Below are 20,620 nucleotides of genomic sequence, written 5' to 3' on the forward strand. Positions count from 1 at the left end.
CCATTCCAATTTTTAGACAGCTCTAAATGAAGAAATAACTTTCTATGATCAGAAAAAAATCTGCCTTTTAACTTCCTAATTCTGCCTTTATATTAGATTTATACCTGTTAACAGGTTCAAATCTCTCCCTACCTTTATCCCCAAACTCTCTCTTGACCCTACATCATTTTTCTCTATTTAATACCTAATTTCTTTCTTTCCCTTCTCTTGCAAACTCCTCAAAAAGTAGTCTATGGTTTCTCTTCTCCTCCTTACTTTTAGTCACTCCTCAACAAGTTTCTATCATACCAGAATTCTTGAAAAAATCACCAGTTTGGGCATATTTCCCAAACCTCATCTCTAAGTACCTGTATGCTACATGCTGATCTCTCCCTCCCTCCTTCCCACCACTGCTCTTAAAACAACTGCCTTGGTTTCCAAAGGCTTTTTCTGGGTTCCCTGTGTTGCTCCCTAATATCCTTTTCTTCCTCTAACCATCTCATAAGTGATGGTGTTTCCCCAAAGTGTCCTATACTACACACATGCTTATGGCTCAAAGGAAGGAAACAAAGGAAAGAAAGAGGGAGGGGAAAAGGGAGAAGAAAAAAAAGAACAAATCCAAAACCCCCTGCCAACCATACATATCAACCTGGAAGGTGATTAACACCAAGGCCACTGGTCCTTCCTCCCTTCTAGTGGTCTCCATTGGCACCCTCCTTTATGCTGTCACAAAATCTAGAAAAATCTCTAAATTCTTTCTCTTCTCTCACCCTGGATCAGTCATCAAATCCTGCCAAGTTAACCTATGAAATAATATTCTATATCAATATTCCCATTTTAACCTTCATTTTCCTAGTTTGGGACCTAACTGTCTCCTAAAACCAAGACTGTGATAGCAGCTTCCTAACTAACTGGTCTTAGGACTCCTGATCTTGTTGCCCTCAAATTTACCTTCCACCCAACTGCCAGAGACTTATCTGAAACACAAACCGGACTATGTCCCTTCACTGCTGAGAGACTTCAATGGCTTCCCTTTGTCCTTAGACCTTTTCTTAAGGTCCTCATGAAAGCCAACAAGGTCCTCCACCATCAAGCTGCATCTCATTCTGCAGCTTTCTCTCTCACCACACTGCCCTGCTTTTATGCTCTAGCAACACTGAACCTCTGTAGTTCCCATCCCCATGCTGCTTCTCACCCATATGCTTTATTACCATCCCTTCTGCCTGGAAGGTCCTCTTCTCACTTCCTCACTTAGAAACATATAAACTTATCCTTGTAAGGCTTAGAAAACATGTCACCTCTTCTAAAAGCCCTCCTTTGTCTGACTCACCCATACCTTGACAATCTCAACAGCAATATGCCCTACGAATGGCCTGGGTATAGCACCATCACTAACTTAAACTGTTCTGTAACCAACAATATATATATATATATATTTTTTTTTTTTTTTAAATCTCCAACTAGAATATGAGCTCCTACCAGGCATGGGCTAGATTTTTTGAAAAATTTGTAATGGATGTTATTCTTCTTTATCTCTTTGAAAATCCCAAACTTTAAAGTCATTCTAAAATGATTCTCATTGGGAGTGGGAGTAAAATGACTTTCATTTGCTGGTTGCTAATTTGGACAACTGTCCTTACTTTGCAATTTTAGTTTGCAGGCTAACCTTGGAGAAAGTTCATTTCCCTCCTTCATTCATCCTCTCCACTGAGAGGTGCTCCCTCCCAGGATTCTCAGTCCCATCCTACCAAGAGGGAGAAAGGTACACATTTAGACAGTAAGCCAATAATACATTTGTCTCTGGCCCTGCATCTCTCTCCACTCTCTTGCCTGCCACTCTGAATAGAAGTAACATCTTTTTCTCTCTGTTCATGGGCAATCCTTGACTTCACAGTCAGGGATCATTTCCTCCCTTCACTGAATGTTTTGATCCCCATATCTACAGAGATACAATCCCCAGACATCTCTACCTTTTTTGGGATCTGGAGTCCAGCACATCAGTAACTAGAGGCCCATGACTAACAGTCTCCATTGATTGTCCATAAATAAAGTTTTATTGGAATACAGTCACACCCATTCATTTATGCTATTCTAGTTATCAACTGCTGTGTAACAAACCACTGCAAAACAGAGTGGCATACACTCTGGAAAACAGTATGGAGGTTCCTCAAAAAGTTGAAAATAGAGCTACCATATGATCCAGCAATTGCACTACTGGGTATTTACCCCAAAGATACAAAAGTAGGGATCCGAAAGGGTACGTGCACCCTGATGTTTATAGCAGCAATGTCCACAATAGCCAAACTGTGGAAAGAGCCAAGATGTCCATCGACAGATGAATGGATAAAGAAGATGCGGTATATATATACAATGGAATATTATGCAGCCATCAAAAGGAATGAGATCTTGCCATTTGCAACGACGTGGATGGAACTGGAGGGTATTATGTTGAGTGAAATAAGTCAAACAGAGAAAGACATGTATCATATGATCTCACTGATATGAGGAATTCTTAATTGCAGGAAACAAACTGAGGGTTGCTGGAGTGGGGGGTGGGGTGGGAGGGATGGGGTGACTGGGTGATAGACACTGGGGAAGGTATGTGCTCTGGTAAGCGCTGTGAATTGTGCAAGACTGTTGAATCTCAGATCTGTACCTCTGAAACAAATAATGCGATATATGTTAAGAAAAAAAAAAGAAGAAGGTAGCGGGAGGGGAAGAATGAAGCGGGGGAAATCGGAGGGGTAGACGAACCATGAGAGACGATGGACTCTGAAAAACAAACTGAGGGTTCTAGAGGGGAGGGGGGTGGGAGGATGGGTTAGCCTGGTGGTGGGTATTGAGGAGGACACATTCTGCATGGAGCACTGGGTGTTATGCGCAAACAATGAATCATGGAACACTTCATCTAAAACTAATGATGTAATGTATGGGGATTAACATAAGAATAAAAAAAAATAAAATAAAATAAACAAAAAAAACAGAGTGGCATAAAGCAACCACCATTTTATCACCTCATGAATTCTGTGGGTCAGGAGTTCAGATAAGGCATGGCAGGAATGGCTTTTTTCTACTCTTAAGTTGTCTGGAATCTCAGCTGGGAAGACAAACAGCTGGAATCATCTGGAGGCTTCTTCACTTATCTGGCACCTTTAATAGGAATGATTTGGCTTACCAGATACCATCTCCAGCATGCCCATATAAGACCTCTCCAGCAGACGTGGCTTCAGGGTAGTCAGACTACTTACATGGCAGCTCAGGGGTCCCAGCATGAATATTCTAGTGAACAAGGCAGAAGTTGCATTGCCTTTTATGACTTAGCCTCAGAAGTCGTATACTCTACTGTATTGGTTGAAGCAGTCACAAGTCAACCCAGATCTAACTGGAAGGACACACAGGCCCTGTCTCCTGATGAGAGTAGTGTCAAAAAATCTGCAGCTATGTTTTAAACCTGCATTTATGGTCTTCACATCATTTAGTACAAAGGATCCAGAATTAATGACTCTAAAATGTGAGGCACATTCAGGTATCAGAGCATCCAAGTTTCAAAAAAAAAAAAAAAAAAAAAAAAAAATCAGCTTCACAAAAGGACTGTCATCAAGGCCCTGAATTGTGAGCAATTTTAATACTTTCCTATTTGTTTCTGAGCAGCTTTTAAGTCTGAACATACAGAACACATGAGTTTTTAAATGTTACAGAAATAACTGAAGTCTTTAAGAAGAGTAATCTGTATTTGTGTAATAAATAGCAAAAATGGCCCCAATTCTCTACCCTTTTCTTTATTTATGCCCTTTCAATGTGACTTTGAAGCTTCTTCTCACTCCTTGAATCTAGACTAGGCTTTGTAACTTGCTTAGGGCAACAGAATACAGCAGAGGCGAAGGTGTGCCGATTCTGAGCCTTGGCCTCAAGAGGCCTTGCTGCTTCTACTCACTTTTAGAAATCTGCCCAGCTACCATGAAGACAAGCCGGGCTAGCCTGCTTCAGGAGAAGAGATGTAAAGCCCAGGGCTCCTACCCACTACCATTGCCCCAGCTGACCAGCCAACCTCAAAAGCAGAAGCTCCCTGCTGACCTGTAGTTGACAAAGGCATAAGGGAGACCAGCTAAGAACAGCAAAACCACTCAGCTGAACCCAGCCCAAATAGCCAACTCTTGGAAAAATGAACTAAATATTACTATTTTGAGCCACTAACTTTTGAAGTGATTAGATATACAGCAATAGTTAACTGACAGAATTTAGAAGGCAGTTTTTAATGATAAACTGTACCATGGAAATTTCATCACACACTTCAGACCTACTATACTGAATCACTTCAGATGCTGAATGATTCTCCAGAGCAGGAACTACTGCTGGCCTCTACTGAGAAGGGCACTCAAGCTAATGCCACAATCACAGAGGGGTCAAAGAGCTGACCCAAAAGAAGAAATCTGTAATAGCAGCCATACAAATAACAAACATCACTCCATCTGTAAGACTCTCATCTTACCTGATGCCAAGACAGCCATAAAGTACCTCCTCAGGCTAGAGGTAAGTGGCACCTACAATCAGCAGTGAATCAGTTAACTAGAATGTCAGAGTAAAACATCCCACACAACACTAATGAGAGAAATTATTGCTATTAGAATGCCTGTTCTTTTTAGCTATAATCCCCATCCTCTTTTTAAAAAAAGATTTATTTATTTATTTATTTGAGAGACAGAGAAAGCACAAGCACAGGGACGGGCAGAGGGAGAGGGAGACAAGCAGACTCCCTGCTGACCAGGACCCTGAGATCATGACCTGGGCCAAAATCAAGAGCTGGACACTTAACCGACTGAGCCACTCAGGTGCCCCCTTATTTGCCCCAGTGTTACCCTTTGGTGCACTTCAGTAAAGGAAGGGCAGATACCAATTCAAAAAATTAATTACAGGCACCTGGGTGGCTCAGTCGTTATGCGTCTGCCTTCGGCTCAGGTCATGATCCCGGGGTCCTGGGATTGAGCCCCACATCGGGCTCCCTGCTCAGCGGGGAGCCTGCTTCTCTCTCTCCCACTGCCCCTGCTTGTGTTCCCCCTCTCGCTGTCTCTCTCTCTGTCAAATAAATAATATTAATTACACACACACACACACACACACACACACACACACACACACACACACCCCCCAGAATTCACACATCCAATTATAGGCTGACTTCCAGGCTGACTTCCAAGAGACCCTCTGAGACAGCAAATGTTTGTTCCAACAGTGCAATTTCTCAAAATACTTAGGACATTTTTTGCTTGGATTTGCTTTCTGTTCCTTTGGCATCATATTTCTTTGAATAAGGTCAATGGAAGCAAAATTTTTCCTTTGAGAATGAATTTAATTTTTGGAAACAATCAAATATCATTCAAAGTCCATTCAAGTGAATATGCAATTGAGGTGTGTAAAACCAGTTTTAGTCAGTCACAAGCTGGGAAAAGAAATTGCAAGGCTGATTTATAATTCCAATTCTACAGTTATTAGCTGGCAGGTTAAAACTCGAAAAGCACAAAACCTTCAATGGCTCCCTACTGCTCACAGCACTGATTTCAAACTCCTAGGCCTAGTATTCAAGGCACTCCACAGTGTAGCCACAGCTCACCTTTCCAGTCTTATTTTCCTTGCACAGTCTCTTCTCTAGGGAAGCTAAGTCCCTCACTGCTCCCCACTCACATGTCCTGGTGCTTTCTTGCATCCATGCATCTGTTCATACTCCTCCCCTGGACTGCCCTCTATGTCCATGTCATCTGTCTCTATACCCAATACACTGCCCACCACTGTATGTGACTCAAATAAATATTTATTGAATGAATCAATTCCTTGGGTGGCTTATGAAATGGCTCTGAAGGTAATTCCAAAAAGGAGAGCTCCAAAAACATTTTAAGCAAGGGAATAAGTAGCTAGCCTTCAACATGCATTTTGAGGATAAAGTCAGGAAACACTGGATAACAACTGATTTGTAGTCATGCTTACTGACTGCCTAAGAAGGCCTAGTCAATCAGGTACTGAGCCAGAAACGAACTAAAAATTCCAGGCTACTCTAGTCTACCTAGACCATGTATCACTGTGTCATTGTATTTAAGACAGCAGGCCTTGGGAGTTCTGGACTTCTCTGGGTTTCTCTCTCAAAATATACAAGTTAAAAACAAACACTACTTCTAGATATATACCTAGAAGTGACATTGCTGGATCATTTAGTAGTTCTATTTTTAATTTTTTTATGATTTCCATACTGCTTCCCATAGTGGCTGCAACATTTTACATTCCTACCAACAATGTACAAGGGTTCTATTTCTCCACATCCTCACCAACACTTATCTTTTTTTGTTGTTCTTTTTTTTTTTAAAGATTTTATTTATTTATTTGAGACAGAGAGAATGAGAGGGAGGAGGGTCAGAGGGAGAAGCAGACTCCCTGCCGAGCAGGGAGCCTGATGCGGGACTCGATCCCAGGACTCCAGGATCATGACCTGAGCCGAAGGCAGTCGCTTAACCAACTGAGCCACCCAGGCGCCCTCACCAACACTTATCTTTTAAAAATATATATAATAGCCATCCTAACAGGTGTGAGGTGATAGCCCATTATGGTCCTGATTTTCATTTCCCTGTTGATTAGTGATGTTGAGCACCTTTTCATATACCTGCTGGCCATAAATATCCAAAAGAACAGAAGTCAGGATCTTGAAGAGATATCTGCACACCCATGCAGCATTATGTATAAGAGTCAAGATACGGAAACAACCCAAATGTCCACTGACAGATGAATGGGTACAGAAAATGTGGCATATACATACAATGGAATATTATTCAACCTTTAAAAAGAAGGGAATCCTACCATTTGCAACAACAAGGATGACCCTGGAGGACATTATGCTAAGTGAAATAAGCCAGTCACAGAAGGAAATACTGCATGATTCCACTTATATGGGGCTATCTACAGTAGTCAAACTCATAGAAACAGAGAGCAGAATGGTGGTTGCCAGGGGCTGAGAGGAAGGGGAAATGGGGAATTACTGTTCAATGAGTATAAAGTTTGTTATATAAGATGAATAAATTCTAGAGATCTGCTGTACAACATAGTGCCTATTAAAAATACTATATTGTACACTTAAGAAGTTAAGAGGGTAGATCTCATGTTAAGTGTTATAACACAAAAGAAGAGAACAAGGAAACTTTTGGAGGTAATGGATATGTCTATTACCTTGATTGTGGTGATGGTTCCACAGGTATATTTATATATCCAAACTCATCAAGTTGTATACACTGAATATATGCAGTTTTTGTGTATCAATTATACCTTAGAATTGCTAAAAAAAAAAAAAAGCCCACTAGTCTGATAGGTGATGGATATGTCACAAGTTATTATAAACAATAAAGACTCTAAGAATTTATGAGATCCTTGCCCCTCTGATGAAGTTACGATTGACACAATAATAAACTGGGAATATTTTCAAAGCATCTGTGTGGTGAAATTAGTTTATATTTGGTTGATCCGCATGAAATTGCCATTGTTGTAGGCCAAAATGTTTTGAGTATTAGCAATTTCATATCATTCAACCTAATACTCCAGAATTTTGCTCATGAACAAAAATAAGTAAAAAAAGAAAAGACACCTTCCTTTGGCTTCAAAGCCCTCACACACTCTGAAGAATCTCAATTCTTACAAACTTTTGAGGACTTATAATAAACAAAGAAAAGAAATACACAAAGCCTTGCTTAAACATATACATAATTTCTTAGTTCAAAACACCTAGTTTCCTTTAGGAGTTGTATTCCACTTACCAGACTCAAGGTAATTAGCCTGTGAGTCCCCAGGGGGGTATTAGGTCTCTCCAGCTACATCTCAAATTTCTAGGTCAGATCTGAGCACCCTCTTCCCATGTTCCATTTGCACACTGCAAATAGGCCATCACACCCAGGATTCCTGAATGTCATTTAATGCAAGGGAAGGCTGTTGATGAAAAGGCGTCTAATCATTATTATCACACGTGGGTTGGGGGAGGGGGCTTGATTTTATCCTCGTTTCTTCTGCTTTTCCTGCCCCAGAGTTGCAGCCAGCTGGCTAGACACCCTGGGTCTCTTTCTGGTCAGAGCAGGAGAAGCCTCATAAGCAGGATTCCTAACCCTGCATGTGTGGCTGGAGTGGTGAGGCAATTACCCTCCATCTTCCTGGGCAGCCGCAACAGGACCCTGCGAGGAGGCGCAGGTGCTGCGACTAACTGGCACACTCCCAGGCTACAGTCAACACCACGTGCTCAGAACAGAGGCTCAATTTTAATCCTTCTGAGACACCATTTCAGGAATCAGCCAATACACAGACATGTAATCAATGTAATGCTTTTGTGTGCTTGTGTGGGTCTTGAGCTGGTGAATTTTCCACGTTAAAATTTTTAGAATTTTCTGCATAGAAATTTTTAGAATTACCCAAGACAAGTATAAATGCAATCTTCTTTTAATGGTAAATGTTATTTCATGAGAAACACTGAATACATAATTTCAGCTCCAATGGTCAGAAGATCCTGTGCTTTCAAGTTTACTGTTAGAAATGCAAAACAGGGACAGCAAAACTCCATCATCCCACCTCTGTTCCCTCAGTACAGGATGTTTTCCTCTTTCAAAGGTCTTTTTTTTTTTTTTATAAGATCTTTCATCCAGTGTGTTTTAAATAACTGATTTTCTCTATTTCCCCAAGCAGATTATTGCGTGGTCTAATTAAGCTGTCCCTCAGGAAACATCATCCCTGACACGCAAAGAGAGACAAAACAATGGTGGCAGATTGTGGAAACAGGAATATTTCATTTCCACCAACTGAAAAACTATAAAAATCAAAAGTGCCAAAATTGCTCCTAAGCTATTTATATGCAGTGTTTAAAATATCAGTAATGCACAGGAGACTGGTAAAAGGTTCTTAGTTTATCTACTGTTTTTCCCAGGTTCTGAATTCAGAACCCCATATTTCTACTTTGACAGTTGACAGCATTACAACCAGGTTCAGAAGGTTCTGTTGCAGACAATGTAAATGATGCCCATTTTTGCATGGACCTTTCTCAGAAGTAAAGCTGAGAGGGAACTGAGTCTTAGATGTTCACTCTTATAGGACTCATCAAATAATTCCATAAGGATTTGATGAAAGACCTTGGGCTGGAATGTGGGAAACCTGGGTGTTAGCTCAAATTTCTAGTTCATTACCACACTATTTTCATTATAGTGGCTTTGTAGTAAATTTTAATCTGGTAGAACAAACTCTCCTCACAAAATTTCCTGATGATTCTTGGGCATTTATTCTTTCCAAAATGCAAATCTGACTGTGACAGCCCTTAGTGTAAAACCCTTCCATTGCTCCCCAGTGCTCACAGATTTCTTTGTAGGCCCCTGTAGGGCTGTGATTTAGTAAGTGGAGAGTACAAGTTTAGGGCCAAAGCTGACTGCTCAAAAGGAGAGGTGAGTCACTGATACCACCAGAGAGCTCCTTTCTTTGCCCTGGTTCTTCACTAGGCTCACTCTCTCCTTTTAATAAGTATTGAACAAATATTTAACAATGGTTTGCACGGGTGCTATGTCAGGGTCCCTAAGACCACCTCCAACTTCAATGATTCACTAGGAGGACCCACAGAACTCAGCATATAATCATACTCTTGGCTATAATTTACCACAGTGAAAGGATACAAAGCAAAATCAGCAAAGGGAAAATGCACACTAGATGAAATACAGGGGAGATCAGGCACAAGCTTCCCAGAGTCCTCTCCCAGTGGAGTTACACAAGGATGCACTTAATCTCCCTAGCAACGAGTTGTGACAACACATGTGAAACGCTGTCTACTAGGGAAGCTCATTAGGGACTCAGGACCCAGGTTTTGATTGGAGGCTGGTTACACAGGCACCCTCTGACTGGCAAATACCCAAATTCCAGACTCCCAAGAAGGAAAGCAGGTGTTCTGCAGAAACTACATTGTTTGTATAAACAGTTCAGGCACAATGAGCCACCTTTATCAATCAGTTCTGGGAATGGTGGGAACCCTCCTGAAAATCAAGTCCCCAGATGCCCACCAAGGGACAACCCTGTAAGCAGGCCTTTCAAAGTCAGGTCTGCTATGAGACTTTTTTGCACAGATGCCAATCATTAGCCTGGGCAGGCACCAACAAATCCTGTCCAGACATGGATGGGGGAAACAAAATCATGAGAGTTCTCTGAGCAAGATACTAAGTGGAACAGGAATGGAGAAACACCTACCTTCTCCCAGTGGCAAAAAGGAAGGGGCAATGAGGACTGCTTCTTGGGAGAGGCAATGCCTGAGCCAGGTCTGGACACATGACAGATGTTGTGGTATATCTAGATTTAAATCCCAACCAGCTGGGTGATTCACTAGACTAAGCTATATCTCAGGAAATGAGTGACCCGCATGGACCAGGGCTATTGATCACTTTGATTCCCTGCTTAAACTTTGCATGGCTTCCAAACCTCTTGCAAGGCATGTGGCCTTGCTAGAGGTGGTGCCAATCTATTTCTCCAGCCCCACCTATGCCTCTCTGCTCCTTCACTCTCTGTGATCCAGCCATTCTGGCCTCATTTCAGTGCCTGGAATATGCTTCCTCCTTCTATTTCCAAGGCTCTGCACATACTGTTCACCCCCTTACCCACCCATTGCTCATCATCACCCTATCTACTTCAACATCTAATTCCTATTCATGTCAGATTTCAGTCCAAACGATACTCCTCAGGACAGCCTTTCCTCACCTGCCCAGAGTATATCAGAACCCCTGTCATTTGCTTTCCAGCACCAGGAACTTCTCCTCTATCACTGTGAGCACATTAAAGTCCATTTTTTTTTACACTTACCCACTTCAAGAAGGCAGAGACTATGCCTGTGTTATTCACAGTGATAACCTCTGAGCCTAACAGGGTACTTATCACATAGTGGGCATTCAGTAAATGTATGAAAGTATGAACGAGGGTTCATGCTCAGTCCATGTGGTCTGTGGGAGGGCAACTCTGTCCCTCCCTCCCTAGCAAATACACACCTTCTGGGTCTGAGGCACAAGGACCCAGGCTATACCAACAGGTCATCCAAGGGTTTTGACAGTATTGGGAAAGAGGCACTGCACCTGCTGCAGACAGCCTGTCTGGGAGTGAAACTAACTCAGAGGAAAGCAAAGCTGAGAGAAGGAGATTCAGGGCTGCGATGAGGATATAGCCATACCTACAAGCAGCAGTCCATGCGCTATTCATTTACCAATAAACTTTCTTTTTGTTTCTTGTTGAGCTGGGATTCTGACACATGTAACTAAGAATCCCAATACAAAAATAATAACTGGGATTAGACATGTAGGTGGTCCCAAAGAACAACAGAAAGACCATCAGCAAGCCTAACTTGTAATGACCTGAGCTAACTGGCCTGAGGAATCCTCATCGTTCCTTAAACTATGCACAGGCTTGGTTCTGGTGGTGCAGGGAGAAGACACTCTGGCTGGGGAGTAGAGCACAGGCATCCTGGCTAGTCATAATCCTAAAGACCACCCTGTTCCTCACCACAGGGCTAAAAAACTATTTGCACCTGTGACAGCAGAATCACTTCCTCTCATCTATGAAAACTCACAGAACCCAGACCTCTCAACAGACTGGAGAGAGACAAAAATCTCCCTTATTTTCAAAGGCGTGGAATATCATCATTACAAATAAAAAGTGTGAATTGCACTCCTAACTCCATTGTAGACCAAATTAATGAAGCACTGGCTGGATAAGAAATAGTCACTACCAGCTAGCATGGGTTCTTCAAAATCAGGACACACTCAACTTACCCTAGATGCCTTTCTGTTCCAGTCGCTTGATGCATTCATTGAGATAAATCTTTGTAAGTACAGTATATGTGCAGGTAGCTGACAAAGGCCATCAGGATTGTCCAGTTGGTAGGATGAAGACCTGCAGCTGCAGACAGGTAAACCCGAAAGGTGTCTTGTGGGGGGACACAGAGCTACGTCCTTGGCCCTGTTCTGATCAAAACTCTGATCAGTAACGTAGATGAACCTACTAGGTTACTGACCTAGGAGGGGTCTGACCTCTGATGAATGTTACCCCTCCTAGGTCAGTTATCAGAGGAAAGGGGAGAATTCAAAAGCTATTATGATAAGAAAAAAACCAGGATGAAATTTCACTAGAATGTATGTAGAGCCCCTGCAATTTTAAAAACTCTTATTTCCTGAATGCAGGGTGACAGCAGTTCAGTTTTTGATGCCAGCAAATACCACACGGGGTGATGCAGCTACTCAATTTGGGCTGAATTCAGAACATACCATCTACCTCAGTTGGAACAATGAAGTTCCAGTCTGGGTATTACAGAGAAACAATGACTAACAAAAGTGAATCCAGAGACGGGAACCAAGATTACAAAAAGGTTTGGGAATCATGTCACACAAATGACAGCTAGAAGGGTGAGAATGTAAATTGGTACGGTCATTTTGGGTAGCAAAATGATATAAAACTGAAAACATCCATACCTTGTGACCCAGCAATCTCATTTCTAGATACATATCTTGGAGAAACTCTCACAAACTTACATAATTACCAATACAGAATTTTTTTTTTTAAAGATTTATTTATTTATTTGAGAGAGAGAGAATGAGAGAGAGAGAACACCTGAGAGGGGATAGGGTCAGAGGACGAAGCAGACTCCCTGCCGAGCAGGAAGCCCGATGCGGGACTCGATCCCGGGACTCCAGGATCATGACCTGAGCCGAAGGCAGTCGCTCAACCAACTGAGCCACCCAGGCGCCCACCAATACAGAATTTTTTATAAAAGCAAAATTCAGGAAGTACTTAGGCTTTTGTCAATAGGAGAGTGGCTAGACAGAATAAGGTCAATTCACACCTGGGATACTTTACAGCCACTGAAAACAATGATGTAGGTCTACTTACCAAACAGGATGGGCTAAGTTTGCCAAAGTAACAAAAGGAACCTAAAATCTGAGCTTAACACAATCAAAGTCGATTTATTCCTTATGCTACATGTTTCAAGTGAGTTGGCAAAAAAGCTAAATGTAGTTATTCTCAGACCCAGGCTGACAGAGGACCCATCTCTATTTGCCAGGGACATGAAAGGCAGTAAATTTCATATTGGCTCTTAAAATCTCCATCTGGAAGTGTACCCATTATACTGTTGACATTTCATTGACCGAAGCAAGTCACATGGCCACACCTAACTTCCAAAGGGGCAGGAACTACAATCCTACCATATGCCCAGAAGGCAGACAGCCAAAAATATTATGTTATATATAATGACTAATACAATATACAGTATGGAAAGATTAATACAAAATATATGAAAAGGTCTACGACACTTTACTGTGTGGACAAAGCACATAGACACATTCATAATACCACCATTTATGTAAGTTAAAACAGAGATCCAAAACAAATCTATATGTTGTCTATACATACCTATAGATGCATGAAACGGAGGAGGGAGGAGGATGACACTGGAAGAGGTGATCAAAGGGAAATAATCATTTCTGTAAAGAAAAAATATGACAAAATCTTAATTGCTGAAATTCTGGCTGGTGGAGAGTTGAGTGTTCATTATATTAATGTATGAATTTTTCCACTGTGTTAAAATCCTTGAAATAAGAAGCTGTTGAGGGGCACCTGGGTGGCTCGGTCGTTAAGTGTCTGCCTTTGGCTCAGGTCATGATCCCAGGGTCCTGGGATCGAGCCCCGCATCGGGCTCCCTGCTCAGTGGGAAGCCTGCTTCTCCCTCTCCCACTCCCCCTGCTTGTGTTCCTGCTCTCGCTGTGTCTCTCTTTGTCAAATAAATAAATAAAATCTTAAAAAAAAAAAAAAAAGCTGTTGAAAGAACCAGGAATTTTTTAGCCTGAGAAGACCAGAGGTGGGAGATAGGGGAATGCCAAGTAGGAAAATAGATGACTTTAACTGTTTTGGACAAAGGAGATCTGCTCTGTGTGGTAATGAAGGGGAGAGCTGGGCACAATGGTGAGAGTTCCCAGAAGGCAGATCTTGGCTTGGGAATAAAGAATGACCTATCATGGAAAGATGAGTGAGTAAGCTTCAAGAATGTGTGGAGGAAAACTATGTATTATTTGGGGGGAAAAAGTGATCAAGAGTCAGACAACTGCCTGTTTGATAGAATATTGTGAAGAGGATTGCTACACTGGGAAGGTATCTGGATCTGTGATCTCCAAGGTCCTTCCAATTCTCAGATTCCATCAACCTTGGACCAGAACCTCTCAATTAAGAGCTCAGAGGCTCTGGGAAGTGTAGCACAATTATCCCAAGACAAGCTTTAAAAAATAATGCAACAATCTGAATTCAGTAAAGCTTTTAATGGTGCTACCCGGGAATATTTCACAATCAGTATGGAATAATTCATTTAATTGGGCCTGAAAATTAATATAGGCAGGGGGTTACAAAAATTATTCCGGCCTTGAATAAAGCTAACTTTAAATCTCATGCCTGGTCAACCTTATGCACATAATTAAATCAGTACTATTTGTAGAACTGTAGCCTATTTAATCACTGCTTCTGTGGCTTATCAGTTGTTCTCCCAGTACCAAAGTCAAATTGCTCCCACAGCTAAGGAGATCTCCACAGAAACATCCCACTGAAATGAGTATTACTTGGTAAAATCAAAGTGTAAGAATAATGAGTGTGTTTTCTTTCTAACTAGTTGCTTTGGCTACTGCCAAAAGGAAAAAAAAATAAAAGTCTTAGCAGTAGAAAACGAGTATCCTTGACCTGTCCTTGTGTGAGTTGGGTCAGTCTGGCATAAAAATGGTGGGGTCAGAACTCAGGCAGTTCCCTGTGGCTGCCCTGCTCCAAGGCCAAGAAGATAAGAAATTTCAGTGGTAGTAAATGAGACATGCTGTACCTGAGGATTTTCTTTCCAAAAGGTACTGTATCTTTTGTACCAACAAGTTTTTATCTGTACATAGGAAATACATGCCCAGAAGGTTATGAGTTAAGCAGCCTTTACATGCCTGGAACCTGATGGATCTGAATAGACACCTGAGAAGCCCACCATGGTTTTTAAGGAATGTATTTCCACCATAAAAATATTAAAAGTATGCTGCAACTTAAAAACATGTGCTTTTTGTCCACGTATTTTTGCCTATTTAGGATTTCCTACCTGCAGTGATTTTGTACCACATAACTAACAAGGGGAAATACTTGCATAAAAGTAACTGTTATTTAGTAGTTTCTTCCTATTAAATTTCAAGATTAACAACAAATCAAATCAAAACAAAACAAAACCAAAACACAGCTCAAAAGGCTCTGATATATTCCCAAGTTAATGAGGTTACTGTGATTTGAATACTACCTTCTTTCTAGAGCCATATTCCTGGCTGCACTGGAGCTTCATGTGGCCTGGCCCCACCACCCCCAGAAATACTGTATAAAGAAAAATCCCTAATATGCTGGAGAAGCAGCTGGCTAGACCACCTCAATGCCTTGCAGAGACTCAGGTCTGGCCCTAATCTATGAGCAAAAGCTGATTATTCACCCCCCACCTCCCCAGGCCAGCTTCTCCATCCGTCAAGTGCAAGCACTTACATCCTAAGATATCAGAGGGAAGTGTATTTATCCTTGGAAGACAGTGTCTGGTGATAAAATGCAAGACTGCACTGTTAGGAAGGAGTGTGGGGGAAACCAGAGACAAACAGGGGAGTAAGGAGGAGAAAGGGCTTGATGAATGAAGTCCTGGGGGCAAAGGTGACTGGAAAACAGCAGGACAGAAGTAAGAGAATGTGACAGAGAGGCAGGGCCAAGGAAAACAACGAGGTCAATGATATGCTGCATGAGGACAAAGGACTGTGCTTCCGGGTCAGATTACCACATATGCCTTCAGAAAAGTGGCTTTGTTTTTCAGAAGGTCCTTATGTATTCTGCCCATTGATGCAGCTCCTCTGCTTACCCTTAGAAACTTGCCCACTTAACTACACCAAAAGCTGCATCTCTAAAACTGTTATTTCAGAGATATATAAATACTTCAGGGAAGAAGAAGGGAACTAATCCCAAACATCACTTAAAATATCAGCTAAGACTTCTGGTTCCAGGTAAGATGGAATAAACCTACCCAAACTTCTACTTAATGCAACTATAAAATTTGTACAGAATGTGGCAGCTATTAGAGAACTCTTTAAAGTACCTATCAGCAGGTAGACCAGGGAAGAATACCAGAATGTCAAGTACAACTGAACTGGTGATGACTTTACCACCTTTTTACCTCCAGTATTCTCTGGCCTGAACCCAACACAACAAAACCTGAAAGTTAGTGAACACTGTGGTTAGAGCACATGTTCTGGCTCAGGTGCTTTTTATGGAAACAGGAACTACTATAACTCAGAGAAACTAGAGGGAAATCCCCTGGGTTTTTCTCTCCTTTCCCTCCCTTCTCCATGCCCAGAAAATCCCATGGTGGAAGCTGCAGCAATGAAATTAACTGGCAAAAGAAGACTGTAGGATTTAAAACTCTCAAGGGAAAGGAAACTTACATTCCATTCGGTGGAGTTATAGCTCCAAAAGGGCAAAACCAAATCCCATTGTTTTATCTTACTTTCTCTCTTCCTCTGTCTCCCTGCCCCTTGTGCTCCAGAGGCAGTGCATCATGAAGGCAGGTGGTTTCTGACCGGAGGACCGAAAAGGAAAGCTCTAGGAAACCAGAAAGTACCATGAAAATAACAAAGAGAGAAGAGCTCAGGAAAGCAAACCCATAAAGCTGCTTATGAGCAACTCGGATCACCCCCCACCCACACATATGTGGGCTTGATCCCTAATTATCATGTCAAAGGCTTTGAGAACTGAGCTAACAGAGGAACACTCAGGTCCCAGATTGACCAATGGGTGTCACACATGGGACAGATCTGAATAGTACTGCAAAGGACCTGAATACTAACATTGGAGCTACAGTCCACAGAAAGTGAGTTGGAACTTGCACTCTGAACCTAACCAGGTAAACTGACTGCTAAAACAAATATATCAACATTCTCCATTGGACTGAAATAATATCCATAGTCTAAAAACATAATATTCAAAATGTCCAGGATAAAACCCCAAATTACTCGCTATACAAAGAACCACAAAAATGCCAATTCACACGGGAAAAGACAATCAACAGATGCCAACAATGAGAGGACACAAATGTTGAAATTATCTAACAAGTATGTTAAAGCAGCTATTATAAAAAATCCTTAAGTAAGAAACTGCCAAACTTGAACACTCTTGAAAGAAAGTTAAAATATAAAATACTGGCAAAGTAAAGAGAAGATATAAAGGATAATCAAATAGAAACTTTAGAATTGAAACATAAAATAACCAAAATAAAAAATTCACTAGGAGAACACAATAGCAGAATGGAGGAGGCAGTGAACTTGAAATAGGTAAACAAACTAGCCAATCTAAATAATAGAAAGAAAAAAAGATGGTGGTGGCGGGAACAAGGCCTCAGGGACCTGTAGGATAACAATAAAGGATCTAACATTTGTGTAATTGGAATCCAATATAGAGGAGAAAAAGAGTGTAATGCTAAAAAATATTTGAAGAAAAAATAGCTGAGAATTGCCAAGAAACTGAGAGCACTAAACATAACAAATATAAAGAAATCCACAAGCAGACACATCATAATCAAACTGCTGAAAACTAAAGACAAAGAACTGAGGAAATGGATAATTCAACACTAACAGAGAGTTCAACACGCACTCTTGATAACAGAACAACTAGAAAGAAAATCAGCAAGAATATAGAAAACTTACAAAATACTATCACAAAATTGAGCTAAGCTAGCATTTACAAAACACTCCTACCAAGATGAGCAACATATATATGCTTTTTCAGGTGTATATGGAATATTCTCCAGGACTTGCTGGTGGGACTATAAAATGATTCAGCTACCTTGGAAAATAGTTAGGCAGTTTCTTTATAAAGTTAAGCAGAAATTTACCATATAATCCAGCAATTCTACTCCTAGGAATCTACCCAAGATAAATGAAAATATGTCTAACATAAGGACATGTACACGAATGTTCACAGCAGCATTATTCATGAGAACCCAAAACTAGAAACACCCCAAATGTCCATCCACAGCAAACAGATAATCATAATGTTGTGTACACATATAATGTAATATGCAACAATAAGAAGGAATGGATTATCAATACATGGCACAACCATGGATGAACCTCAAAAACATTATGCTAACTGAAAGCCAGACACAAAAGACCATACAGCATATGATTTTATTTATACGAAGTATGCACAAAAGGCAAATCTATACAGACAAAAAGTGGATTACTGGTTGCCTAGGGCTGGGGGGAGGGGGAGGAGTAATGGCAAATGGGCACAAAGAATTTTACTGGAGTGAAGGAAACACTCTAAAACTGGATTATGGAGATGGTTAGAGAACTTGGTGAATTTACTAAAAAGCATTGAATTGTATATTTAAACATGCAAATTTTGTGGTATGTAAATTATACATTAATAAAGTTGTCATTCTAAGAATGTTATATAAATGAAATCATACAGTATAAAAACTTTTGAGACTGGCTTTTTTTAATTCAGCATAATGCTCCTGAGATCCATCCAAGTTGTTCCATGTATCAGTAGTTCATTCTTTTTATTCCATTACATGCATATACCACAGTGTGTTAACCATTCACCCACTGAAAGACATTTGCGTTGTTTCCAGTTTGGGGTTATTACAAATAAAGCTGCTGTGAGTATTCCTGTACAGGTTTTTGTGTCGAAAGGATACTCTGAAGAGAGTGAAAAAACTCTCTCAGATTAGAATGGATTCATACCCTGTAGAAAGAACTCCAATAAATTAATCAGAAGACAGACAACTCAACAGAAAAATGGCAAAAATCTTGAACAGGCTCTTTACAAGAGGATATTCAAACAGAAATAAACATGAAAAGATGTTCATCAGTATTAGTTATCAGGGGAAATACAAATTAAAACCAAAGTAAGACTTGCAAAAAACCCCAAAATGTTCATCAACAGAACAGATAAACAAATTCTGGTACATTCATATAATGAAATACTCAGCAATAAGACAGGAGGGACTACTGATACATAAGACATCATGGTTGAATCTCAAAAACATTATGTTGAACAAAAGAAAGCCAAAAACAATCCAGACACAAGAATACATACTGTTGAGGTTCAATAACAGGTAAAACTAATCTATGGTGATAAAAATCTGAATAGTGGTTGCTTCTGGTTGGAGAATACTGTCTGAAAAGAAACATGATGGTATTTTCTGGGGTGACAGAAATCATCTAGATCTTCACTAGGGTGTGGGTTACATACACTTGTCAAAACTCAAACTCTACTCTTAAAATCTTTTCATTTTACTGTATGTAAATTATACTTCAATAAAAAAGAAGTGAGTCACAATAAAACATTGCAATAAAATATCACTAGTATCCATTAGTATGGCTAAAATTCAAAACCTCAACAATGCAAGTGTTGACAAAGATGTGGCCAAGTGGCACCTCCTGTATACTGCTGGTGAGACTGTAGATTAGTTTAAATGCTTTGGAAAGCTGTTTGACAACATCCACTGGGGCTCAACATATGCGTACCTTATGACTCCGCTCTTATATATCTAACAGAAATGTACACATTTGTTCCTCAAAAGATGTGCAAGAACGTTCAGATGAGTACTATATGTAGTAGCCCCAAACTGGAAACAACCCTGATATGTTCATCACAGTATAATAGAATTTTTTAAACTGTGAGATATATATGTGTATGTATGTATGCATATGTATATACATACATGTGTATATATATTCTTCACCTGTGCAAAGTGTCAAAATAGGATTAACCTGCAGAGATAGAATTAAGGATAATGGTAAATTGGTAACCTCTAGGGTATAAGGAAGGGGTAGTCATTGCCAGGAAGCAGGAAATGGACCTCCGCGGTGCTGGTAATGTTCTTTTGGCCTGGGCACTGGTTAAATGGGTATGTTCCCTTTGAAATTATCAATAGAGTTGTACACTTATGACTTGTTCACTTTTTCTTTTAGATTCTGTCCCTTATGCTATATGCATGCATACTTAAGTTTTCCTCTCTTTGTTCACTACCACCACCACTACCCCCTTTATCCTTCTTTAGCATGTACACTTCCCTTACTCTCTGCATTGTCTGCTGAACTATCAATAATACTTGGTACTTAACCTGAATCTTCACTGCCAGTGATGGGATCACGTAAAGTCAAAACTGCACTGAAAAAAGAGAGCCCACAAAACAACTACAGGGAGAACACAGGCATCCTTTCTTTACACAGGCAGGACTTTATGAGTCAGCATCAAAGAAGCTGGACCTTGTCTATCCACAGAGGGGAAACCATCTTTTAAATAGAAGGATTAGTTCATTTGCCCACATAATTCCAGGACAAAGCTACAGACCCAGAGTGACATTCCTTTATGCGCTCCTTCCTGTATAGGAAATCTTTCCAAAGGCATTTTGAGATCCTTTAGCAATTATCAGAGCTGCAAAATATTATAAAGGGAGCAAAAAGGCTGCCCAGGAATTGATTCTTAACCACAGTATAAAATGTGGATTTCGGGATGTTAATCTTAAAAACTCCCACAGGCTAACTGAACTTTTACATTACCTTTAATTTCA

The sequence above is a fragment of the Neomonachus schauinslandi genome, chromosome X, assembly GCF_002201575.2.
Source record: "Neomonachus schauinslandi chromosome X, ASM220157v2, whole genome shotgun sequence".
NCBI lineage: Eukaryota > Metazoa > Chordata > Mammalia > Carnivora > Phocidae > Neomonachus > Neomonachus schauinslandi.